Consider the following 26,487-nt stretch of genomic DNA (forward strand, 5'->3'; position numbering starts at 1 on the left):
GATTACAGGCTGCCGGCAGCTGAGCTTAGCCTCTTTTGCACGCCCCCTTCTCCCTAGCCGGGCAAGATTGAGCTCACACCTGAGCCCACTGGTGGCCAGCCGGCTTCCGCCCCTGCCAGCAGAACCGCGCTTTTGTCTCCCGCTGCCGCCCGCTCTCCGGTGCGCCCTCAGCCGTGTGGGTGGGGGCGTTGCAGCTCGGACCCTAAGACTCACTACCGTAGACCCGAAAGCTCCCTCCTTCTATGCGACTCTGCTCTGAATGCCGCGGGGGATCTTGTTTGGCTGCTCTCCTGCTTCCCTTTGCTGGTATTGCTGTTTCCGGGGGAAATATTCACTTCAGCTTTGGGGAGTGACTCGTCCCAGGGGTTAGAGTGGCTATCTCCCAAAAATGTTTCTCCCTATGCCTCCTAGATTGCACTCTCTTCCTGATACTGTGGTTCTCTCCCCTCTCCCTCCGTCTCCAGGAGCCCCGGGTGAGTGTTTGTGAGAGAGATGTTCTGCGTGGTCCCTTTAAGAAGGATCCTGGGTCTGAGAAATCAGACTCTCTCACAAACAGTATCCTGACTTGTTTCAAGCTAAATACTGTCCTTATGCTTCTTCTGGGCTCTGGGGCTGCAGGCTGGGGCTTTGTTCCTGGGGCTCAGGGCCCTTTCCCCTCTGCTAAACTCACTTCCCGCCACGCGAGTCTCTCCCTGCTGCCGTTCGCTCCGAGAAGCTGGGCAGCCCTCTCCGCGTTTCCACTTTTCCTACCAGTCTCTGGGTGGCTTCTTCAGCATTCCTGGGTTGAAGAGTCCTTTTAGTTTAGTCCAAAGTTGGTTTTTCCAGTTGATAGTTCATAAAATTAGTTTGTAATCCACATTGGTTCTGGGAGGTAGATGCTGGTACGTTCGCCTACTCCAGCGCCATCTTGTCTCTCCTCTTTTCTGCATTTATTGATAAGATCATGTGGTTTTTGTTCTTTGTTTTGTTGATATGGTGTATTACGTTAACCGTTTTACGTATGTTGAACCATCCTTGAGATACTGGGATGAATCCCACTTGATCATGATGTATTATTTTTTTAATATGTTGTTGTATTCGATTTGCTAGTATTTTGTTTAATATTTTAGCATCTGTATTCATTAGAGATATTGGTCTGTAGTTTTCTTTTTTTGTGCCATCCTTGCCTGGTTTTGGTATGAGGGTTATGTTGGCCTCATAAAATGTGTTTGGAAGTATTGCTTCTTCTTCAATTTTTTGGAAGACTTTGAGTAGAATAGGAACCAAGTCTTCTTTGAATGTTTGATAAAATTCGCTGGTATAGCCGTCAGGGCCTGGACTTTTATTTTTGGGGAGGTTTTTAATGGTTTTTTCTATTTCTTCTCTACTGATAGGTCTGTTTAGGCTTTCTGCTTCTTCTTGACTCAGTCTAGGAAGGTTGTATTGTTCTAGGAATTTATCCATTTCTTCTAGGTTGTTGAATTTAGTGGCATAAAGTTTTTCATAGTATTCTACAATAATTCTTTGTATATCTACGGTGTCTGTGGTGATTTCTCCTCTTTCATTTTGGATTTTGTTTATATGAGTTCTTTCTCTTTTTTCCTTGGTAAGTCTTGCCAAGGGTTTGTCAATTTTATTGATCTTTTCAAAGAACCAGCTCCTTGTTCTATTAATTTTTTATATAGTTTTTCTGTTCTCTAATTCATTTATTTCTGCTCTGATTTTTATTATCTCCTTTCTTCGGCTGCTTTTGGGTTTTCTTTGTTCTTCTTTTTCTAGTTCCTTAAGGTGGGAAGTTAAGTGGTTCACTTGGGCTCTCTCTTGTTTGTTCATATAGGCCTGAAGTGATATGAACTACCCTCTTATCACTGCTTTTGCTGCATCCCATAGATTCTGATATGTCGTATTGTCATTTTCATTAGTCTGTATAAATCTTTTGATCTCTGCACTTATTTCTTCTTTGACCCATTCATTTTTTAAAAGTATGTTGTTTAGTTTCCACATTTTTGTGGGATTTTTTTCCTCTTTTTTGCAGTTGAATTCTAGTTTCAAGGCTTTATGATCAGAAAATATGCTTGGTACAACTTCAATTTTTCTGAATTTGCTGATGTTGTTTTTGTGGCCCAACATATGGTCAATTCTTGAGAATGATCCATGTACACTGGAGAAAAATATATACTCAGTCACTTTGGGATGAAATGTCCTGTAGATGTCTATCATATCCAGGTGCTCTAGTGTTTTGTTTAAGGCCACTATGTCTTTGTTGATTCTGTGTTTGGATGACCGATCTAGAGCCGTCAGTGGTGTATTGAGGTCTCCAAGTATGATTGTATTTTTGTCAGTTTTTGTTTTAAGGTCAATAAGTAGCTGTCTTATATATTTTGGTGCTCCTTGGTTTGGTGCATATATATTAAGAATTGTTATGTCTTCTTGATTCAGTGTCCCCTTAGCCATTATGAAATGGCCATTTTTATCTCTGAGTACTTTTCCTGTCTTGTAGTCAGCATTATCCGATATGAGTATTGCTACACCTGCTTTTTTTTGGATGTTATTTTCTTGGAGTATTGTTTTCCAGCCTTTCACTTTGAATTTGTTTTTATCCTTGTTACTTAGATGAGTTTCCTGTAGGCAGCATATAGTTGGATTTTCTTTTTTAATCCATTCTGCTACTCTGTGCCTTTTTATTGGTGAGTTTAATCCGTTTACATTTAGTGTAATTATTGATACTTGTGAGTTCCCTATTGCCATTTTATATCTTGCTTTCTGTTAGTTTTGTGTCTTGTTTGATCCTTCTCTTTCGTTTTTCTATCTTTTGTTTTTATTTGGTTGTATTCCATACATCTTTCCTCTGTTGCTATCTTTTTTATCTCATGTGCTTCTGTGGTGGTTTTTTCAATGGTGGTTACCTTTGAGTAATGAAAAGGGTCCCTACCCTGTTCATTGTAGCAAACTATTTTGTGAGTACTTTTGCACTCCATCGTCCTTTGCTACTGTTAATCTCCATCTTCTCCCCCTCTTTCTTTTTGTTGTTGTCACAGTTTAAATTTGGTTTTATTGTGTTCTTCTTGGAGCTTTTACTTGTGGCTCTGTTTTTTTTTTTGTTCTTTGTATCTGATTGGAGAACCCCCTTTAGTAATTCCTGGAGTGGGGGTTTTCTGATGATAAATTCCCTCATCTTTTCTGTATCTGTGAATGTTTTTATTTCTCCTTCATATTTGAAGGATAACTTTGATGGGTATAGTATTCATGGCTGAAAGTTTCTCTCTTTCAGGACTTTAAATATTGGGGTCCACTCTCTTCTAGCTTGTAGAGTTTCTGCTGAGAAATCTGATGATAATCTAATGGGCCTTCCTTTATATGTTGTATTCTTCTTTTCCCTGGCTGCCTTGAGAATTTTTTCTTTGCTGTTGGTTTGTGTCAATTTCATTATGATATGCCTTGGAGTAGGTTTGTTGGGGTTAAGAAAACTCGGTGTTCTGTTTGCTTCTTGAATTTGAGGCTTTAGTTCTTTCCACAGGCTTGGGAAGTTCTCATCTATTATTTGTTTGAGTATGTTCTCCATTCCATTTTCTCTCTCTTCTCCCTCTGATATACCTATTATTCTTATGTTATTCTTTTTGATGGAGTCAGATAATTCTTGTAGGGCTATCTCATTTTTTTTAATTTTTGAGTCTCTTTCTTCTTCTCTCTGTTGTGCCTCAAGTTGCTTGTCTTCTATTTCACTAATCCTCTCTTCTATCTGACCTGTTCTATTAGCTAAGCTTGTTACTTCGTTTTTCAGCTCGTGAATTGAGTTTTTCATCTCTGTTTGATTTGTTTTTATAGTTTCAATTTCTTTGGACATATATTCTTTGTGTTCATTGAGTTGTTTTCCGAGCTCCCTAAATTGCCTTTCTGTGTTTTCTTGTATATCTCGGAGGATTTTTAGTATTTCTATCTTGAATTCTCTGTCATTTAGCTCCAAGGTTTCTAATATATTAAATTTTTTCTCCATAGATTTTTCCTCATCTAGCTGTGTTACCTCTCTTTCTTTTGTATCCATGATATTCGATTTTCTCTTCTTTAATGGCATCTGAGGGTGGTTTTGTTGATAGTATTAATGAGATTTAATAAAGAATAAAAAGTTAAAAAAAATAAAAAATCAAAAAGAGTTGTTTTTTTTTTAAAAAAATTAATAATGAAATAAAGAAAAATAAAGTAATAATTTTTTAAAAAAGGAAATTATTCCCCCCCTCCTTTTTTCCTCTCCTCTCCCCTTTTTCTTGAGAAAATCTTGTGGTGAACTGTGAATTATAACAAACAATGCCTGTGATGGAGGTCTGAATTGGGGAAAAGTAATAAAGGGGCCAAAAAAAAAAAAGAAGGAAAAGAAAAAGGGGGGGCGGTATGGACCCACAAAAAGCAAATAAGGAAAAAATTTGGGTCAAGAATAAAATGATTTGCTTTTAGGTGTTGGCGTTGTCTAAGAGTTATGATGAGAGGAATAAGAGAACAAAAAAATGGGGGGACAAATTAAAAAAATACTATTGTATTTAGTGGAACAAGAACTAGATAAAATGGAGAGCCAGGGATGGGAGCACTGCTAGTGAGTTAAAAAGGTGAAGTAAAAACCTCCCAAAATGCCACAAACATAAGTTTGAGTCCCAGATAAGATAATTTGTTTGTTATTGAGGTTTGAATGAGAGGAGATGTAAAGGAGAAAGGAAGAAACTAATATAGAGGGAGAAAAGAAAGAGAGAGAGAGAAAAAAAGAGGGAACCAGTAAAAGAAGAAAAAAGAAAGGAGAGAGAGAGAGTTAAGGGTTTTGGGGTGCAACCCTCATAGAGAGAAAGGAAGAGGAGAAAAAAGATAATGGGAGATGTAACACTTATGGGTAGTGTAGTTCAAGGAGAGGAGAGAGTAAGACCGGCAGAGAGTTAATCGGCCAAATTGGAGGAGGAAAAAAAGTATCAAGAATGAAGATAAGAGAAACAAACGAACAAATATAATAAAATGTGATAGGTTATAAAGTCTGCAGATTATTCTTGATTTTGAGAGGTTATTTTCTTGTTTTTTCTTTTCTCTCCCTCTTCCTGGTCAGTGACTCTGTACCCCAGGTTCTGCCCCTTTGGCACGCTCAGGTAGAGGTTTTCAGTTGATAAGTGTCTATGGCAATGTCATGTATTGTGCTTTAGTCTCGTTGGGAGTCAAGGCTCATTAGCTTTCATAGGCTCCGACAGTGAGAGAGTCCGTGTTCCTGGAGCCTTTCTCCTAGTCTTTCCTTCCTCAATTAGTAGCCTGATAATCCAGCTATGGGGTTGTTGCTGCCTCTGCCTGGATAGTAAGAGGTTCAAAGAGCTGGCAACTCCCCACTCTATTTCCACTCAGCACAGGGCTCTGGGTAAGGCTCAGTCAGTCAGAGCTGCTAGCATAATCAGGCGGGCTTTCCGCCCACTCAAAGACCTCTGGCTCTGCCACTCTGTCCGGTAACACAGGTGGGCACCCACTTCCGGGGTGCTTGGAGGAAACTCTCATTCACTATCTGCGCGCGCAGACCAGGATATCCGGCCAGCAGTCTCACGCTCTGAGTGAAACCCCCACCGCATGGAAATTTGCAGCGCTGGAATTCGCTCTCGCTCCGTCCCCGTGCGCGGCTTTTGCAAGGCGCTGGGGCGGCCCGAGATTCCGCTTTTGCCCACACAAAGGCCCCTGACTCTGCCCCTCTGTGCGATAACATGGGCGCGCCCTGCCGAGGCACTCGGATGAATCGCTCACTACCTATCTGCGCGCGCACACCAGGATATGAGGCCAGCCGCGTTTCCCTGAGTGAAACCCTCACCAGCACGGAAAATTTCCACCGTTGGAATTAGTTCTCGCTCCCTCCCGTGCGCGGCTTTTCCAGGGCACTGGGGCTGCCCAGAGATTCTGCTTTCGGCCCACAGAAAGGCCTCTGACCCTGCCTCTCTGTGGGGCAACACGGACACCCACTTCTGGGGCTTAGGAAGAGATCTCTCGCCCACTAACTGCGCACCAACCCGGAGAACGGGTAAAATGGCTGCCCCGCTTGTCTTTCTTTGTTTGGGTTTGGCGTGAGTGTTAGCTTGTATTGCCCGGCTTGCCACAGGAACAGTTTTTCCTCCGCTAGGATCTCCATGCCACAGTCTGGTTCGGCCTTTTGTGCGTGGCCTGGATGTATTCACCCCCTTTGCCCGCCTCAGTTTCTATATTCACAGTTACCAGAGAAAGCCGCCCTGTTTAGGTTAGTGAGGAAGGCGGAGCATTTCTTACTCCCTATTTCCTTCAGGATTTGGTTATATATTTAGCCAATTTTTCACTCAACCATACCTTCGGGTGTATTGTGAAGCATCTGGAGGCTCCAAGTATAGGTTTTTCTGTTTCTGGTTGAAGATCTTGTTGAGTTTTGGGGGAGATTTATCGGTATCTCTTCCTACTCTGCCATTACTCTGACGTCATCTCCTATAATGTGTTTTAATGTAGATCTCTTTACATTTACTCTACTTGGAATTTGATGAAATTCTTGGATATGTAAATTCACGTCCTTCCTCAGATTGGAAAGTTTCAACCATTATTTCCTCAAATATTCTTTCTGCCTCTTTCTCTGTCTTCTCTTCTCCTAGGACCCTTATATTGTGCATGTTGGTCCATTTTATTGTGTCCCACAGGCCTCGTGGGCTTTGTTTATTTTTTCATTCTTTTTTTCTTATCTTCAAACAGTATAATTCCAATGGACTTCAGTGCAGGTTTTTTAATAGATTAAAGAGTTCTGAAAAAGTTTATTCTGACAGTTTTTACCAAATTGTTACTTCAGTGGCATGAAAGATCTTTGAGGCTCCCTCCTCTGCCACTTTTGGGTATATTCCCTCACCTTTTATTTTTTTTAAATTGATTTTAGAGAGAGAGAGGAAGGGAGAGAGAGAAATATTGATTTGCTGTTTCAATTATTTACGCATTCATTGGTTGCTTCTTTTTTTCTTTTTTAAGTGACAGGAGGGAAGATAGATAGACTCCCGCATGCTCCCTGACTGGGATCCACTTGGCAACTCTTTGCTGGGGCCAATGTTCAAATCAACTGAGCTATCTTTAGTGCCTGATGCTGATGCTCAGACCAACCGAGCTATCCTCTGAGCCCAGCTGATACACAAATCAGAGTGGAAGGGGTGGAGGGTAAGAGAAGTAAGATGGTCACTTCTCTTGTGGGCCCCGACCAGGAATTGAACCCAGGACATCTGCATGCCAGGCTGATGCTCTATCCACTGAGTCAATGGGCCAGGGCTCACTGGTTGATTCTTATATGTGCTCTGATTGGGGATGAAACCCACAACATTGGTGTATCAGGACAGTTCTCTAAGTAACTGAGCTACCCAGCCAGAGCCTCCCACATCTTATTTTGAGTGCTTCCTTACTTTCTGGTACCACAAGATGTTCCAGGGTCATTTTTTATATGCTTTGCTTCAGCCATGGAACCAACTACTTTTCCAAGGAGCTCTAATTTTTTTAATTTAATTGAGTGTGTATGAGTATGAGGTGGACTCATTTGTTACTGGTACGTCATTGCTTCTAGACTCTTTCAGTGGACAGAGCTATGAAATTTTTGTATATCTACTAATTCTTATATGCACAGACATCTACATTAGAGTTGCTGTTGATTTTTGCATATTGCTCTTGTATCCTATGACCTCGCTGTAGTTTTTTTGGTAGACTCTTTAGAATTTTCTATATGTAGCATTACATGTCTTTTATTTCTTTTTCCAATTTGTATGCTTCTATTTTTCTCTTTAACTCATTAATTTATTCAGAAACATTTATTATTAAGTGGCTTTTACATGCCAGGCACCATGCTAGATGCTGAGTATGCATGATGATCCAGACATAACCTTTCTGTAGATGACTAATATTTTTATGGCTTAATTTTCTATAAAGACCAGAGAAAATCCTGTGGGGTAAAATATAGTATCACCTTATTGTCCATATTATCAAACTATTCTTACTTAGGGGTGGAGAACTCTGGTTATGTAATCATGTAGACCTGAATTTGAATTCTAATTCTACTGGCTCTTTGATCCTGGGAGATTGCAGAATCACAAGGTCCTCATATATAAAATAGGATTAATAATAATGTTAATCTAATAGGTTTATTGGGAGAATAAAAGTCACTTAGTGTATTTCTTGGCACATAGTGCTCAATGAATGTGTTTTTTCATAGAGTGAAAAAATTCTTGGTAAGACTTCTAAAAGATAAGCTAGAAAAAATGAATTGTCACAATAGTTACTTAAAATTGTGAGTAAAAATTCTTTTCATAATCAAAAGAATAATATATTATATACTGAACATATCTGGTATGCTAATAATTTACAGATATAAAGACTTCCATAGCCTTCTTCTATAAAATAGCAATGTTAAATTGTTTTGATACTGTGTTAATAACTAGTTTAGATATTATTCATTTATGTAGGGACACATTTTTCTTTAATCAACTAAAGTAGCATTCTTTGGCGGTAGGTATTAGCTTTTTAAGGTTAATTTTGATGATAATAATACATTCTTCCAGATCATACATTTATTTCTGGTTGAGATTTAGACTTTCATGAAACTTGTATTAACTCTTGCTCAACATTTTGTCTACTGTGGAAAGGTTTTATTAAATGGTACTCAGTGGTCTTAGTGGAACTGCCTATGGTTGTGCTGTATTCATGGTTCCTGGCCAAGGGGCAAGTGGAGGCTGAAATCCGGCCTGGGCAAGGCTGTATCTGCTCAGAGGCACGGAGCCGTGTTCTGCTTCACAAAATAGAGCTGTTTGCATGAGCCAGCAGGGCCTTTATGAGATCCTTCATGCCAACAGGGTGGAACCTGCCCTGGGGAAAGCCAACTCATCAAGTCCCATGTGCCTTGCCAGCTTCTCAATGTCGTAAGCATATTGTTTCCTCTCAGTGGTTTTCTCATACTAGAAGCTCAGAAGACACATGCTGAATTAATAAATGAATATTAGCTGAAGAGAAATATGGAGTTTTAATTATCTATACATATCTTAACTGTGAAGAGTGGGGAAAAGAAGTAATTCTTCATTACTTTTAAGTTGCATCATACTGTGCATATATTGTGCATAGGAGTGATACCAAATAAAGGAGGTAAAATGGTGAGTAGGGAGAATAGCCTAGTATCCAGGGAACTTGCCCCCCTGCTTAGTGCAGGGTATTAATTTAACACACACATATAACACTTCCTGGTGCTTGGCACTTGTTCTAAAGCCCTTTATGCACACTGATTTCTTGATCCTTACAAAAGTTTATGAAAGAGGTACTCTAAGCATACTCATTTTAAATATGAGGAAACTGAAGCACAGAGAAGTCAAGCAATTTTTTTCAAGATCACACAGCTAGGATGTGGAAAGGCCAGGTGCCCTGGCCACAGAGTCCCTGCTGTCACCTGGTATGTTATGCTGCCAGTGCTGCTGCCACTCTTAACTGCTCCTCCCTCAGAGCTCCAGTCAGATTTTGCACCACCTCACTAATTTCATTCATTACTTTGGAGCCATTACGTTCGTGGCTGTATCCTTATTAGATCATGAGCTGAGGGTGGGGCCACATTTTCCTGTTCACATATATTTCACCTGTGGGAGCTTGTCTTAGACACTACAAAGAAGCTTTTTGAAGAAACATTCAAAGAACAGCACCATTGTGGAATTTTCCTACTAGACCAGCTCCTTGATGGAACTGCTGTTCGATGAAATAGGTACCTGAATTTCATCGACCCGCCTTTGTATGTGTTGAATTTTAAAGTACAGGTGTCTGGTGCAGTGGCTAAGACCAATGATTAGGACAGGGTCACCAAAAGCTGGGAAAGGCAAGGAAGGATCCTCCCTCTTACAGGTTTCAGAGGGATTATGGTCTTGCTGACACCTTGGTTTCAGACTCCAGACCTGTGAAACAATCAATTTCTGTTCTAAATCACCCAGTTTGTGGTATTTTGTTCTAGTGGCTTAAGGAGACTAATAACGGGGGTTGGGAACCTTTTTGGCTGAGAGAGCCATGAGCACCACATATTTTAAAATGTAATTCTGTGAGAGCCATACAACCACTCGTGTACGTTACGCATTATCCAATAAAAATTTGGTGTTGTCCCAGCGGACAGCTGTGATTGGCTCCAGCCACCCGCAACCATGAACATGAGTGGTAGGAAATGAATGGATTGTAATACATGAGAATGTTTTATATTTTTAATGTTATTATTTTTTTATTAAAGATTTGTTTGTGAGCCAGATGCAGCCATCAAAAGAGCCACATCTGGCTCACGAGCCATAGGTTTCCGACCCCTGCTATATGCAGTAACTGTCTTAGTCTATTTGGGCTGCTGTAACAAAGTAACATGGATTGGGCAGTTTATAAACAGAAATTTATCTCTCACAGTTCTGGAGACTGGCAAATCAAAGGCCAAGGTATGGGCAAATTCAGTGTCTGAGGACCCACTTCTTAGACTGCAGTCTTTTTATGTGCCCTCACATGGTGGGAGGGACAGGGCATCTCTCTTGGGCCTCCTTCCTAAGGGCACAGATTCCAATCACATAGGTGGCACCCTCATCCTCACACCATCATCTAGGCAGTTAGGTCTCAAAATATGAATTTGGGGGGTGGGACACAAATATTCAATCCCTAGCAGTAACTTTAGCTTTAAATCAGATAACTGATCTCTTCGGCAGTCAGCAGTAGTAGCGACTGACCATTCAGTGAGTGAGTGTTATCTGTGTAAGGAGGATGGGGGCACTACTTGAGGCTCTCTGGGTGGTGGTAGGGTCTCTGCTTTTGAGAGTTTGCGATCTGATAACTCCAAATGTAGTCCCTAAAGAGAACGAGAAGAGCACTTGGGTGAGCAGATATTTAGGGATTGCCAACATTGAGCCATCCTTAAATATGAAGAACATACCAAAGAGGCATAAAGTAAGGATCGCCTGTTGGGTGGTGGAAGTTTGGGGACGATGAGTACCCGTGAACGTTGGACCCCTTTTTGCACAGAGCCCGGTGGGAGGATGATTCATTCACTAGTGAGGACTCTTGGGCTGCATCAGTGGGAGCACTTGGGGGGACAGAAAAATGAAAGGCTGACTCTTTAGGTCTTGGGACTGTCTCTGCAGAGTCTAAATACCGCGGAGGATCTGGGTGCACAAAAGACATTGGTGGCAAAGATTCCCTTTAAGGCAGTTTGCATAGCGATTTGATGAGAACACAAAAATTTCAGACTTTCAGTTTTCCTACATGTCTCATCTGTTTCCAAGCAGCTTTCTTATTTCATTATGACAGCTGATTATTTAATATGTCTTTAGTGTGACATTGATTTTGAGTGTTTTAAATGAATCAGAGAAATTAGCAGAAAATGCTGGGAGACCTCACTGGGAAAATCTCTTAGTAAAATTGCTGTAAGCTAGTTTTTTTCTTTCTTTTGTTTTATTTCATTATCCTTTGGGTCAACTAAGTAGACTTTTAAATAAAAATATAGTTATTGAAGTCACTCTTTCCATTAGAAGTGCTTGGCCCTGATGAAATCTTTGATCCCTCTCTCCGAGCATCATGCCGGCTTTGAAGTAACTCTTTGTACCACTCACACACTTGGTGTTATGTGCAACCTCATTTTTCTTTGATCACTTACTTGCCTTGGTTCGGTGGTGTTGTTTTTCTCTGGCTGTTACGTATATAGCAGCTGTCACTCTAACTTAAAATTGTAGCTGAAACAAATCATGGTAGGACTGCTTGACTAACCACAAGGAAGAAGAGGCCATGGGCCTTCAAGAACCATTACTGAGATGTTTGTAACCAACAGTTCTCCTTCCTTCTTCACTAAAGATAAACTAAAAAGGGCAATGTACTATTTATTGTGGCACAAGAGACTGAGATTGGCCACAGAGAAGGACAGCCTTTGCAAAGTGTGCTGCACCACTGACATTTTTAAGGAGGTGGGTAAGGAGTTTGTCTCTAGCTCACAATCCCATGTGTGATCTCTTAGTTCCAACCATAGGCAGTCACGAGGCTTTGACTGTAGGCCTCATGGAGGAAATGGCTGGCCTCCCTAGACCAGCCTTGTGCCCGGAGAGTGCATGTCAGTTTTTTTGGAGAGAGCTTCAGTCAAGGATCCAGTTCCCCCAGACCAGCCATGCTCATATGCATGCCTGCATTCTCAGCCCTGGAACCTCTAGTCACAGGCCACTGATGTGAGCACTTCCTGGGGCCTCCTCTGAGATGTCTCATTGGATGCTATGACTGAGGCAATTTCCCCCACTCTGCCAGCAGGAGTTCTTGTCTACTCCTGTTCCATCTGGTCTCCTCACCCCCAACCCTCTGGGCCCATAAAAATGGCAAGAGCCTTTCATTTTGGGATCCTCAGTAGTTGAGATAATCCTCCTGTCATCTGCCCTTTGCCTGGTGCCATTCCAAGGTGGAAAATAGAACTCTGAGGAGCAGGCACCTTTCTCTTTCCTGCACTGTCCCAATAAATGAATAAGGTCTTGGATGTCATTTTCATATTGACTCACAGTCCTTACTGACCAGCTAAACACCTGGAAGCTTGACAGGAGCTGGTAGTATGTCTTTTTTGTGGTTGATCTCTAATGTAGATTCTTACCTACTCAGGAAGGAACTACTACCTACGGACGTGTGTATACACATTAGTGTGTAATAGTCATCCACTTGCAATGGCCCCTCACCCCACTATGTGCAGATGTATAGGCCTTCGAGAAATGTACATAATGTTTGTCTTCGCCCTGGCTGGTTGGCTCAGCGGTAGAGCGTCGGCCTAGCGTGTGGAGGACCCGGGTTCAATTCCCAGCCAGGGCACACAGGAGAAGCGCCCATTTGCTTCTCCACCCCTCCACCGCGCCTTCCTCTCTGTCTCTCTCTTCCCCTCCCGCAGCCAAGGCTCCATTGGAGCAAAGATGGCCCGGGCGCTGGGGATGGCTCCTTGGCCTCTGCCCCAGGCGCTAGAGTGGCTCTGGTCGCAACATGGCGACGCCCAGGATGGGCAGAGCATCGCCCCCTGGTGGGCAGAGCGTCGCCCCCTGGTGGGCAGAGCGTTGCCCCATGGTGGGCGTGCCAGGTGGATCCCGGTCGGGCACATGTGGGAGTCTGTCTGACTGTCTCTCCCTGTTTCCAGCTTCAGAAAAATGCAAAACAAACAAACAAACAAAAAAATGTTTGTCTTCATGATCGGTGACCACGCTGAAATGCTTCTGTGCCTCTCGGAGGGAGAATGCTGTGAACAAAGTCTTTGCAAAGTAGCAATTCCAAGTTTGGAACGGGCGCACTCCAGAATGTTCTCCACATTAGGGCTCCAGCTGGCTTGGGTTCTGGCACTTGAGAAAGTGCCTTCAAGGCATGTAACCTCAGGAACCTTTGTGAGTGACAGCTAGGGGTAGAGTTCATGGCAGCACAGATGTGATGATGCGTCCTGGGGCTGTTGATGGATGAGTGTGACTAAATGATTGTCTTGCCAGCTTTCTTGAGCCTGCCCTGAGGGCCTGCATCTCAGTTTCTGTCAGACAGAGTTCTTTCCTGAGCGGGGTCTCTTTCCACACATCTGGTTGTTGGCAGGTGTTTGGAAAAATCACATAATTGCTATTCCAGTGTGGCCTCACACTCCATCCAAATAGAAGATAGGGCTCTTTGATGTCGCTCACAAAGCAGCCAGGCTGGGCTGGAAGGCGTGTTGGGCCGTGAGGAACGTCACTGGACCCACGCACAGGACCTGGTTCCTGCATGGACTGGCTGTGTGGTTTGAGGCACTTTGCCTTTATAAGTCTTCACTTCTTCATCTTTAAGTTTGAATGCTTTGATATAAACCTCAGTGTTATGAAGATTAAGCAAGGTAGAGCGTGGTGTGCCACCCCTGGGCTCCCACATGCTCCAACTCTCATGATCCCAGCACCCAAGGGTAATATGTGGTGATAGAGTTACTTCTCTTCTCTCCCACTTAGAGGCAGCGTCCACTCTTAGTACTTTTTGTTTTTATTCCAGCATTCAATGCAGTGCTCTACACATGGTAGGCAATTTGAAAAAAAAATGGATAAATGAATAAATGTTCCAATAGTACAAGAATGTTAGGGAGCAGTGCTATAATCAACCTCTAGAGTTTTCGAACAAGACAGTGTTTACATTGTGAATTCAGTTGCAAAGTATCATGCATGTGAAGCTTTGAGTTAATAAGAATCATCAGAAATATTAGCAAATAGGAAAGACTCTTTTTACTCATCCTTCTGAAAAGGTGTAGTTACTCTGGGGGCCTGGGGGCCAACATTGGCTGATCCTCTGGGGCCCTCCATCCTTGGAAAGTAACTCTTTTTAGTTGTTTATTTGAATAGTCCTGTCCCCTTTCCTTTTAGCCCCTTCTATTACATTTGCTATTTCCCATATATCAAGGCTAATTTTAGCCTTAACACAATTGGGAGAGTGAGTCCCTTGTCCTGTTTATCTTTTTTTTTTTATTTTATTTTATTTTATTTTATTTATTTATTTTTTAATTAATTTATTTATTTATTCATTTTAGAGAGGAGAGAGAGAAGGAGAGAGAGACAGAGAGAGAGAGAGATAAGAGAGAGAGACGGGGGGAGGAGCTGGAAGCATCAACTCCCATATGTGCCTTGACCAGGCAAGCCCAGGGTTTCGAACCGGCGACCTCAGCATTTCCAGGTCGACGCTTTATCCACTGCGCCACCACAGGTCAGGCTGTCCTGTTTATCTTTCAGTTTTCTCATCTTTGTCTGGAGTGGTGTCAGGTGCAGAGGAGGTCGGTGGTCAGTATGGGTTTGTTGTATGGATGGATGGATAATTGAACACAAGAGCTTCCTTGTTCTCTCTCTATTTCCCTTCAGAAACTTCTCTCAGTTTTTGTCCTGCTTTTACTTATTTATGGTTATTTTACAAATGTTAGACCTCAGATGCAGACTTGGATTGTAGATTATTCATAACACTCATTGTGAATTAGATAACATGCTTTTATCTTTGGTCCTTGCATGGTCTGCTTTACTATATATCTGTAGATGGATGGATTTAAGGTAGTATAACTAGCATTCATGAGCTTGTGACCAAAACCAAAAATAGGACCTTGATAGTAATGTGTATCTAACCATATGATTTCCCACCTTCAATCTCTTTGTTTCCCATAATCTGGGGTAACTATCATCCTGAATCCTTTATTAATTTTTCCTTTGCTTTACTTTTTATATAGTTGTTTTTTTTAAGTGAGAGAGATAGAGAGAGAGAGCATGCACACAAGAGAGAGAGGGACAGATAGGGACAGACAGGAAGGGAAAGAGATGAGAAGCAGCAACTCTTCATTGTGGTGCCTTAGTTATTCATTGATTGCTTTCTCTTATGTGCCTTGACTGGGCGGGGTGGGGGAGCTACAGCAGAGCAAGTGACCCCTTGCTCAAGCCAGTGACCTTGGACTCAAACCAGCAACCTTGGGTTTCAAGCCAGCAACCTCTGGGCTCAAGCCAGCAACCATGGGGTCATGTCTGTGATCCCATGCTCAAGCTGGTAAGCCCGTGCTCAAGCTGGATGAGCCCGTGCTCAAGCCGGTGACCCCGGCTTCAAACCTGGCTTCTCTGCATCCCAGGCCGATTTTTTATCCATTGCACCACCTCCTGGTCAGGCTTTTTTATATAGTTTTTATTATATCTCTATATATTCTAAAAAAGTAAATGCTTTTAACTTTATAAAAATTATATTATGTTTTTGTAAACTAATGGCATAGTGCTAAGATTCATCCATATTGTTTCATGTTGTTGTATATATTTATTTATTTATTATTGTTTATATAGTCATTCATTGTGTAACTATACCGCTGTTCATTTATTCACACTTCTGTTGCTGGAAAATTAGGTTATTCCCTGGTTTTTGCTCTTGATAACAGTGCTGCTATAAATATTCTTGAACATGATGCCATCAAATTTGTGTGAGAGTTTCTTTTTGGTATATGAGCTTGAGAGTAGAATTTCTGGGTCATAGGGAATGTGAAATTTTGACTTTAGAAAGAGGTAATATCAGAACAGTTTCCAAAGTTTTTGTACCAATTCATATTCTTACCACATCTTCTATTGAATGGAAATGCAATGACTTCTATACATTAATCTTATATTCAGCCACCTTGCTAAACTTTCCTACTAGTTTTAAAAGCTTTTTCCAGGATAGATTCATTTGGGTTTTTTTAAAAATTTATTTATTAAATTTAATGCAGTGACATTGATAAATCAGGGTACATATGTTGAGAGAAAACATCTCTAGATTATTTTGACATTTGATTGTGCTGTATACCCCTCCCCCAAAGTTAAATTGTCTTCTGTCACCTTCTATCTGGTTTTCTTTGTGCCCCTCCCCTCTCTCCTTCTTCACCCCTCCCCCCTCCCCCCCATCCCTCACCCCTGTTGCCATCACATTCTTGTTCATGTCTCTGAGTCTCATTTTTATGTCCCTTCTATGTATGGATTCATATAGTTCTTAGTTTTTTTTTCTGATTTACTTATTTCACTTCGTATAATGTTATCAAGGTCCATCCATGTTATTGTAAATGATCCGATGTCATTATTTCTTATGGCTGAGTAGTATTCCATAGTATATATGTACCAAAGCTTTTTAATCCACTCATCCTCTGATGGACACTTGGGCTGTTTCCAGATCTTCGCAATTGTGAACAATGCTGCCACAAACATGGGGGTGCATTTCTCTTTTTGGAGCCGTTCTATGGTGTCCTTGGGGTATATTCCTAAAAGTGGGATAGCTGGGTCAAAAGGCAGTTGGATTTTTAGTTTTTTGAGGAATCTCCATACTGTTTTCCACAGTGGCTGCACCAGTCTGCATTCCCACCAGTGATGTTGAACATTTTTTCATATGCCTATTGGCCATCTGTATGTCCTCTTTGGAGAAGTGTCTATTCATCTCTTTGCCCATTTTTGGATTGGATTGTTTGTCTTCCTGGTGTTGAGATTTACAAGTTCTTTATAAATTTTGGTTATTAACCCCTTATCAGACATATTGTCAAATATGTTCTCCCATTGTGTAGTTTGTCTTTTTATTCTGTTCTTGTTGTCTTTAGCTGTGCAAAAGCTTTTAGTTTGATATAGTCCCATTTGTTTATCCTGTCTTTTATTTCACTTGCCCGTGGAGATAAATCAGCAAATATATTGCTCCGAGAGATGTTTGAGAGCTTACTGCCTTTGTTTTCTTCTAAGATGCTTATGGTTTCACGGCCTACATTTAAGTCTTTTATCCATTTTGAGTTTACTTTTGTGAGTGGTGTAAGCTGGTGATCTAGTTTCATTTTTTTGCAGGTAGCTGTCCAATTTTCCCAACACCATTTGTTAAAGAGGCTGTCTTTACTCCATTGTATTTCCTTACCTCCTTTGTCAAATATCAGTTGTCCATAGAACTGTGGGTTTATTTCTGGGTTCTCTGTTCTGTTCCATTGATCTATATGCCTGTTCTTATGCCAGTACCAGGCTGTTTTGAGTACAATGGCCTTGTAGTATAACTTGATATCAGCAAGTGTGATACCTCCCACTTTATTCTTCTTTTTTAAGATTGCTGAGGCTATTCGTGTTCTTTTTTGGTTCCATATAAATTTTTGGAATATGTGGTCTATATCCTTGAAGTATGTCATTGGTATTTTAATTGGTATTGCATTGAATTTATAGATTGCTTTGGGTAATATAGACATTTTAATGATGTTTATTCTTCCTAACCATGAGCACGGTATATGCTTCCACTTGTTTGTGTCTTCTTTGATTTCTTTTATCAATGCTTTGTAATTTTCCAAGTACAAGTCTTTAGTCTCCTTGGTTAAGTTTACTCCTAGGTACTTTATTTTTTTGGTTGTAATTGTGAAGGGGATTGTTTCCTTAATTTCTCTTTCTGACTGTTCATTGTTGGTGTATAAAAATGCCTCTGATTTCTGAGTATTGATTTTATATCCTACCACTTTGCTGAATTCATTTATCAGGTCCAGTAGCTTTTTGACTGAGACTTTAGGGTTTTCTATATACAATATCATATCATCTGCAAATAATGATAGTTTTACTTCTTCTTTTCCAACTTGAATGCCTTTTATTTCTTCTTCTTGTCTGATTGCTGTGGCTAGGACTTCCAAGACCATGTTAAATAAGAGTGGTGAAAGGGGGCACCCCTGCCTTGTTCTTGATCTTAAGGGGATTGCTTTTAATTTTTGCCCATGGAGTATGATGTTGGCTGTGGGTTTCTCATAGATGGCTTTTATCATGTTGAGGTATGTTCCCTGTATTCCCACTTTGCTGAGAGTTTTGATCATGAATGGGTGCTGGATTTTATCAAATGCTTTTTCTGCATCTATTGAAATTATCATATGGTTTTTCTCCTTCTTTTTGTTTATGTGATGAATCACATTGATTGATTTGCAAATATTGTACCAGCCTGGCCTCCCCAGAATAAATCCCACTTGATCATGGTGTATGATTTTTTCCATATATTGTTGGATCCGGTTTGCTAATATTTTGTTGAGGATTTTAGCATCTATATTCATCAGAGATATTGGCCTATAATTTTCTTTCTTTGTGTTGTCTTTGCCTGGTTTTGGAATCAGAATTATGCTCGCCTCATAAAAGGAGCTTGGAAGTCTTCCTTCCTTTTGAATTTTTTGAAATAGTTTGAGAAGGATAGAAGTTAGTTCTTCTTTGAATATTTGGTAGAATTCCGTTGTGAAGCCATCGGGCCCTGGACTTTTCTTTGTTGGGAGTTTTTTGATAACTGTTTCAATCTCATTTGTTGTAATCGGTCTGATTAGGTGTTCTGATTCTTCCAGATTGATTTTCGGAAGATTGTATGTTTCAAGGAATTTGTCCATTTCATCTAGGTTGTCTAGTTTTTTGGCATACAGTTCTCCATAGTATTTTCTTACAATATTTTGTATTTCTGTTGTGTCAGTTGTTATTTCTCCCCTCTCATTTCTAATTTTATTTATTTGAGTCCTCTCTCTCTTTTTCTTGGTGAGTTTAGTTAAAGGTTCATCAATCTTGTTTACCTTTTCAAAGAACCAGCTCCTAGTTTCATTGATCCTCTGTATTGTTTCTTTAGCCTCTATGTCATTTATTTCTGCTCTGACCTTTATTATTTCCTTCCTTCTACTACATTTGGGCTTTACTTGCTGTTCTTTTTCTCATTCTTTTAGATGCAGGGTTAAGTTGTTTATTTGAGCTTTTTCTAGCTTCTGAAAGTGTGCCTGTAGTTCTATGAACTTCCCTCTCAGCACTACTTTTGCTGTGTCCCATAAATTTTGAGTTGTTGTATGCTCATTGTCATTTGTTTCTAGGAATTTTTTTTATTTCTTCTTTGATCTCATTCTTAATCCATTCATTATTTAACACCCTGCTATTTAGTTTCCATGTGTTTGAGAATTTTTGAGTTTTCTGTTGTGGTTCATTTTTAGTTTCATGCTGTTGTGATCGGAGAAAGTGCTTGATATGATTTCAGTCTTCTTAAATTTGTTGAGAGCACTTTTGTGCCCTAACATGTGGTCTATTCTAGAGAATGTACCATGAGCACTTGAAAAGAATGTATATTCTGCTGCTTTAGGGTGAAAGGTTCTGAAGATATCTATTAAATTGAGATGATCTAGTGTTTCCAATAAGTCTGCTGTTTCTTTGTTAATTTTCTTTCTTGAGGATCTATCTAGTGATGTTAGTGGGGTATTGAAATCCCCTACTATTATAGTATTGCTGTTGATCTCGCCCTTTGAATCCATCAAAGTCTGCTTTATATATTTGGGTGCTCCTATATTAGGTGCATAGATATTTATAATAGTTATATCTTCCTGTTGGATTACTCCCTTTATCATTATGTAGTGGCCTTCTTTATCTCTTACTATATCCTTTGTTTTAAAGTCCAATTTGTCTGATATAAGTATTGCTACCCCAGCTTTTTTTTCATTTCCGTTTGCATGAAATGTTTTTTTCCATCCTTTTACCTTCAATCTATGTGTATCTTTTGTTCTAAGGTGTGTCTATTGTAGACAGCATATGTATGGGTCCTGTTTTCTTATCCACGCAGCTACCCTATGTCTTTTGATTGGATTATTTAGTCCATTTACATTTAAGGTTATTATTGATATGTAGTTGTTTATTGCCATTTTCTTCTTTAAAGGTGTATTCCTTTTTTGCTATATTCTTTTCCCACTTTGATCTGTTTACAACAGACCCCTTAACATTTCCTGCAGCATTGGTTTGGTTGTAATGAATTCCTTGGGTTGTTTTTTGTCTGGGAAGCTTTTTATTTCTCCTTCAATTTTAAACGATAGCCTTGCTGGATATAGTCTTGGCTGTAGGTTCTTGTTCTGCATTACTTTGAATATTTCTTGCCATTCCCTTCTGGCCTCAAGTGTTTCTGTTGAGAAGTCAGATGTCATTCTTATGGGGGCTCCTTTGTAGGTGATAACTTTTTTTTCTCTTGCAGCTTTTAATATTTTCTCTTTATCGCTTAGCTTTGGTATTTTAATTATGATGTGTCTTGGTGTAGGTTTCTTTGGGTTTCTCTTTTTTTTTTGTATTTTTCTGAAGCTGGAAACGGGGATAGACAGTCAGACAGACTCCCACATGCGCCCAACCAGGATCCACCTGGCATGCCCACCAGGGCGCGACGCTCTGCCCACCAGGGGGCGATGCTCTGCCCCTCCGGGGCGTCGCTCTGTCATGACCAGAGCCACTCTAGCGCCTGGGGCAGAGGCCATGGAGCCATCCCCAGCGCCCGGGTCATCTTCACTCCAGTGCAACCTCGCTGCAGGAGGGGAAGAGAGAGACAGAGAGGAAGGAGAGGGGGAGGGGTGGAGAAGCAGATGGGCGCTTCTCCTGTGTGCCCTGGCTGGGAATCGAACCCGGGACCTCTGCATGCCAGGCTGATGTTCTACTACTGAGCCAACCGGCCAGGGCCGGGTTTCTCTTTAATGGAGTTCTCTGTGCTTCTTGGATTTGTGAGAGTTTCTCTTGCATTAATTTAGGGAAGTTTTCAGCTATGATATGATTGAACAAAGTCTCTATCCCTTATTTTTTTTCTTCTTCAGGAACCCCTGTGATGCGGATGTTATTTCTCTTCATGTTGTTACAGAGCTCTCTAAGAGTTTCCTCTGACTTTTTGAGTCTCTTTTCTCTTTTCTTCTCTGCTTTCATGCCTTCATTCCAATTGTCCTCTAACTCGCTGATTCGATCCTCAGCTCTATCTATCCTGTTTTTAATTCCTTCCATTGTGGTCTTTATTTCTGATATTGTATTTGTCATCTCCGACTGATTCTTTTTTATACTTGCTATTTCTTTATTTAGGTGTTCATAATGACCATCCATTGTTGTTCTAAGATCCCTAAGCATCCTTACAATCATTATTTTGAACTCTGCATCTGGAAGTTTGATTATTTCCATATCACTCAGTTCATCTCCTGAAGATGTCTCTTGTGGTTTCATTTGGATTGCACTTCTTTGTCTTCTTATTTTCTGTTTTTGGGTGTTTTATTTGTAGAGTTGGTTGATTCTAGGCTTGGTGTTGTCTGCCTCCAGTTTTCAGTTGTGTTATTTCTAGGTCTCCTTGGGTTGGTATCAGCTGTTATCTGTAATCCACTTTCGGATTTGGGCAGCTTTGAAGTCTTGATTTGTTTGTTTTCTTAACAGGTGATAGTCTTGTTTACTGATCTCAGCAGGGAGCTTCCTTGAAACTGTATCCAGGAATGGATGGGTGTAACCTGAGACTCTGAAGGCCTCTTTAGCCAGCTAATATCACTGGGGGCAGGGTGTTTTCTCAGCTTCAGTAGGGGAAGGTGTATCTCAGATCTCCATGGAGACCTGAGTTACTGCCCCTCCTCCCCACTTCTTGTTTTCAGCTGTGTCTTGTTGCACTTATTGGAGCTGGATAGATGTCCAGAGATCTCTGATCCGGAAGCAATTCAGCTCTCTTTTGTGAAAGGTTCAGTCCCTCCCCCAGCTATGGCTGCCTCTAGCATGGATGAGTCAGCTGTTTTTTTTATTTTTAATGGGGCGACATCAATAAATCAGGATACATATATTCAAAGATAACAACTCCAGGTTAATTTGTCATTCACTTTTGTTGCATATCCATCACCCAAAGTCAGATTGTCCTCTGTCACCTTCTATCTAGTTTTCTTTGTGCCCCTCCCCCTCCCCCTTTCCCTCTCCCTCTCTTCCCTCCCCCCGTAACCACCACACTCTTATCAATGTCTCTTAGTTTCACTTTTAAGTCCCACCTACGTATGGAATAATGCAGTTCCTGGTTTTTTCTGATTTACTTATTTCACTTCGTATAATGTTATCAAGATCTCACCATTTTGCTGTAAATGATCCAATGTCATCATTTCTTATGGCTGAATAGTATTCCATAGTGTATATGTGCCACATCTTCTTTATCCAGTCATCTATTGATGGGCTTTTTGGTTGTTTCCATGTCCTGGCCACTGTGAACAATGCTGCAATAAACATGGGGCTGCATGTGTCTTTACATATCAGTGTTTATAGAGTCAGCTTTTTTAGTTCGTTTCCTGCATTCCTTAGCCCCTCACATTCTGTCCCTCTCCCTGTCCTTTTCACTTGGGAGATAAGCTGGTCTTTTCAACACACCTCGCTCCCTGGTCACCAGGCAAGTGGCTGTGAGCAGTAGTTTCTGCTCTTTTCCCTTGTATGAGATCCCCTCTGGGCTCTCAGCCTCACCCCCCCCCTCCATTCCTGTAAGCAGGGGAGATTCAGGCACTTCCTACCAGGTTTGTTGTGGCTTCTTCCTTGCTCCTTGGTTTTTGAGAGCTGTTCTTGCAGTTCAGAGTTGGTTTTTCATGCTGATTTTTCCTAAATTGATTTGTATTCCAGTTTGGTGGTGAGACCTGGGTGTCTGTGCGTCTGCCTGCTCCGCTGCCATCTTTTTCTCTCCCTCATTTGGGGTTTTAATGTAAATAATTTTATCATCTACAAATACCAATTTTATTTTCTATATCCAAATGTCATGCCTCTGGTTTTGGTTCAGCTTTTTAAAAAAATCCTCCTTATTCCTATCTTTTTGCCCAGTTTTCACTTTCAAATCTTGTTGAAAGCAGCAAGTTGAATCAGCAGTGGCTGAGGCTCACAGAGACAGAAGACCTTCCCTTTGTGCATCCACCCAGGACGATAAGTGTTATCAGCTGATGTGGATACAGGAAAATGAATGTAGTCTCTCCCATGATCCTCGTGGGGAGGAAAGCATTGCGCCAGTGATCTGACCTCTGAGAAGATCCATGCATTCTTTTCTCTTCTCCTCCACAAATTTATTTTGAAAACTGTCATAAGTTATTGCAGTTTTTTATAAAGCAGCACTAGGTTGTCTTCTCTTAAAATCCTGCTCCTTAGTGCCGAAACCCTGCCTTCCACGACTGGTCACAGCATTGGCCTCCCAGAGAAGGCTGTTCAGCCCCAGGTCTACCCATCCGTGCAGCGTTTCCACATGCATTCAAATCTCCGTGAAGATCTGAGGAAAAATTATTTGAATGGAGATTTTAACATTTTAAAAAGTCGTTCTTCTGATTTTTTATTTCACTTTTAAATCCACAGTCTGAGTTTCTTCAGGGTACTACTAAAATTTTTATGTATTTGAGTGAGAAGAGGGGAGATAGACAGATTCCTACATGCGCCTGGACTAGGATCTACCTGGCAACCTGGGGCTCGAATCATCTCAGCTCCTGAGGTCGACGCTCAGACCAATCGAGACACTGGCTGCGGGAAGGAAAGAGAGAGAGAGGGGGTAGATGGGGGGAGAAGCAGATTGTCACTTCTCATGTATGCCCTGACCAGCAATTGAACCTGGGACAGCTACATGCCAGGCCAATGCTCTATCCACTGAACCAACCATCCAGGGCCAAATTTTTTTGAGTCTTCACGCAAGTGGATTTGCAGTAAATGTGACATGCGAAATGTAGGGTGAAAAAATCACTGAAACTTCAAGAAGAAAATAAATGAAAGAAAAGAGAAGGAATATTTTAATAATATTTTGACTATTTAAGAGTAACTTTAAAAAGCCAGACTTCCTAATATTAATTTAAATTAGTTTTTAAATATATAATTATTTTTAGAATATATTTTCTTTATTTTTCAAAGAAAAAGTATAAGCTATACTTTTGTTTGTTATTGTTTAACTTAAGGTTGTGGGAGCTTTGTTAGAACTTACTTTATATGGCAAAAGAAAGTATCACTTAAACTTGGCTAATATGTATAGTTAATCTAGAAAAACCATTAATTCTGAAATTATTGGTTTGGTAAGTTATTACTTATAGTCTTTGCTGTCAAGGTTTTTTATGATGACATGTCTAGAGAAATAGACAGATGGTTTGGCTCATTTTTATTACTTGGGAAAGGTACATACTAGGTATTCATCTTTAACTTATATATTTATTATATCTGTGAACCTTCCCAATGTCAGTGTTGATACTAACTTGGATAACTAGTTCTCTCAGGGAAGGCTGTAGCTATAAGTTTGCTTCTTTTCTTCCCTCTTGTGTGGTGGTTCTGTCCTAAGGTAATTTCATTTGAGAGCAGAGTAGTTCAGTATGTGAAGTCCATCCTTGGGTAAACATGATCCATGTCTGACCTGTGGTGGGGCAGTGGTTAAAGCATCGACCTGGAATGATGGGCTCACAGGTTCAAAACCCCTGGCTTGCCCAGTCAAGGCAGAAGCAGCTATGAGTTGATGCTTCCCACTCCTCCCCCATGCCATTCTCTCTCTCCTCTCTCTAAAAGCAATAAATAAAAAAATCTTTAAAAAAGCATATCCTTTGACCCAGTTGAAATATATTCAATATATAAGAAAGACCTATGTTCAGCTTCTTAGATAGTAATGGCTATAAAATTCTGCATTGCAACAAACAAACAAACAAAACAGAATCATGAGATTATGCCTACAAAAAAAAGGGCAATTCAGTAAGAAGTTATAGATGATAATACCAAATAGATAATCATTCCGGTTAAAAATGGATTCCCCTTTATGAACTGGATTAACTAAACTTCTCACTGTGTTATCCTGAGCCGAGCCCATCTTCCCCATTTGCCCTTTGAGCCTTGCCTTTTATTACACATGCTGTTGTTAAAACTGGATCAGCTGGCCTCTGTACCTTTGCTCATGTTTGTTTCTCCACAGGAACACCTTCCCTGTTTGCTGCTTGCTGCCACTTAAAGTCCTGTTTATCCTCACAGTCAGCTTAAATTCCACCACTTTTACCTTTCCTTTCCTGAGCCCATGCAATATCGATGGTCTCTGACCCAGTGGTCTATACTCTTGCTGTACCCACTTCCTTTATGATTACTTGCATACAATTGTTTCCCTTATTTGCAGGTTTGCTTTCTGTGGTTTCCGTTACCTGTAGTGAACTGTGAAATGAAAATATTAAATGGAAAATTCCAGAAAGAAACAATTCATAAGTTTTAAATTGCATGCCATTCTGAGTAACACAATGGAATCTCACGCCATCTTGACCGGGATGTAATTCATCTCTTCCTTTGTCCAGTGTCTCGACGCTGTAGACACTTCTGCCATCTTGGTGATCAGATTGACTGTCTTGGTACCACAGCACTTGTTTTCAAGTAACCCTTGTTTTACTTAATAATAGCCCCCCAAATGCAAAAGTAGTGATGCTGGCAATTCAGATATGCCAAAGAGAATTGTCAAGTTCTTCCTCTAAGTGCAAGTTCTTGACTTAAGGAAAGAAAGAAAAAATTGTATAGTGAAATTGCTGAGATTTATGGTAAGAATAAATCTTCTTTCTGTGAAACTGTGAAGAAGAGAAAAGAAATTTGTGCCAGTTTTGTTGTCGTACCTCAAACTGCAAAAATTATAGCAGCCACAGTGTGTGCTAAGCCCTTAGTTAAACTGGAAAAGGAATCAAATTTGTCTGTGGAAGACAGGAACAGAAGACATGTTCTGACTGATGGTGGTGTATTGGGTCAGAAAGCATTGAGCCTATACAAAGGTTTCAACAAGGAATCCCCTGAAACAAGTGACCAGATTCACATAATTTTCTTACAGTATATTGTTACAATTGCTCAATTATACTATTAATTAATGTTGTTAGTCTTTTATTGTGCTTAATTTATAAATTAAACTTTATCACAGGTATGTATAAGAGAAAGCATAGTAGAGTTCAGTACTATGTGTGGTTTGAGTCATCCACTGGAAGTCTTGGACTGTATCCCTGACGGCGAAGGGGGGACTGCCGTGCTTCACACCTCCACTGGGCCTGCATCCCTGTCACAGAACTTACACACAGCAGGATATAAACAGTAAAAAGGATTGGCTGAAGGCCCTGGCCGGTTGGTTCAGCGGTAGAGCGTCGGCCTGGCGTGCGGGGGACCCGGGTTCGATTCCCGGACAGAGCACATAGGAGAAGCGCCCATTTGCTTCTCCACCCCCCCTTCCTCTCTGTCTCTCTCTTCCCCTCCCGCAGCCAAGGCTCCATTGGAGCAAAGATGGCCCGGGCGCTGGGGATGGCTCCTTGGC

The 26,487-nt window shown here is 40.8% G+C and overlaps 1 protein-coding gene across 2 annotated transcripts in view; it reads left to right on the forward strand.

Annotated features, from left to right (window-relative positions):
• LAMA3 (laminin subunit alpha 3) overlaps window positions 1-26,487 on the forward strand; it is a 308,158-nt gene that overhangs the window by 19,317 nt on the left and 262,354 nt on the right. The gene's annotated exons all lie outside the window — the stretch shown is intronic.

This window comes from Saccopteryx bilineata, chromosome 11, assembly GCF_036850765.1.
Source record: "Saccopteryx bilineata isolate mSacBil1 chromosome 11, mSacBil1_pri_phased_curated, whole genome shotgun sequence".
In the NCBI taxonomy this organism is placed as follows: domain Eukaryota; kingdom Metazoa; phylum Chordata; class Mammalia; order Chiroptera; family Emballonuridae; genus Saccopteryx; species Saccopteryx bilineata.